Source organism: Merops nubicus, unplaced genomic scaffold, assembly GCF_000691845.1.
Source record: "Merops nubicus isolate BGI_N331 unplaced genomic scaffold, ASM69184v1 scaffold24418, whole genome shotgun sequence".
In the NCBI taxonomy this organism is placed as follows: Eukaryota; Metazoa; Chordata; class Aves; order Coraciiformes; family Meropidae; genus Merops; species Merops nubicus.
Window position 1 is genome coordinate 6958 of NW_008626729.1, and position 635 is coordinate 7592.

At 66.1% G+C, this 635-nt stretch overlaps 1 protein-coding gene across 1 annotated transcript in view; it reads left to right on the forward strand.

Annotated features, from left to right (window-relative positions):
* ITGB3 (integrin, beta 3 (platelet glycoprotein IIIa, antigen CD61)) overlaps positions 1-635 on the forward strand; it is a gene marked incomplete at its 3' end in the record, with an annotated part of 14195 nt that overhangs the window by 3703 nt on the left and 9857 nt on the right. The gene's annotated exons all lie outside the window — the stretch shown is intronic.

Below are 635 nucleotides of genomic sequence, written 5' to 3' on the forward strand. Positions count from 1 at the left end.
GTACCCACAGCCCCCCAGACCCACAGACCCAGACACACACAGACCCAGACACGCCCCAGGCTGTGTGCCAGCGCACGGTGAGGTGACGTTGCTGCGGTTCTGCCCGAGGACCCGATGACATCTTTCACCATTTCCTCCTCCTGCTCTGTGCTGCGTTTCCTGCGGAGGAGGAAAACGCTGCTGCTGCTGCCCGGGGCTGCTGGGAAGAACCCTGGGCAGGGACGGGGCAGCACAGGGCACAGCAGAGCCCCTGGCACCCCCCGCTCCCTGCTGGCATCGCTCGGGCTCCCCGGCTGCAGCCTTCCCCCAGCCCAGCAGGCACACGGCTGCAGACCTGTGGAGCAAGGAGGAGCTGAGGGTGATGACCGCAGAGCTGCTGGGTCCTGCCCTGCCCCCGGAGCTCATCCTGCCCTGGGGCCCCTGTGGGAGTTTTGGGGTCCTTTAACCCCTCCTAGGGACCCACTAGCCTCTGGTCTTCACAGCTGGTGCCAGCGTGCAGCACCCAAGGCCCCCACTGCCATTTCCACTGCCAAAGTGCCCAACCTTTGCCCGGGGCACGGGCACAAGCAGCCAGCACATTCCCAGACTCACTGTCCTTCCCCCCCCCTCCTGTCCCTGGGTTTGAACCCGAGCCA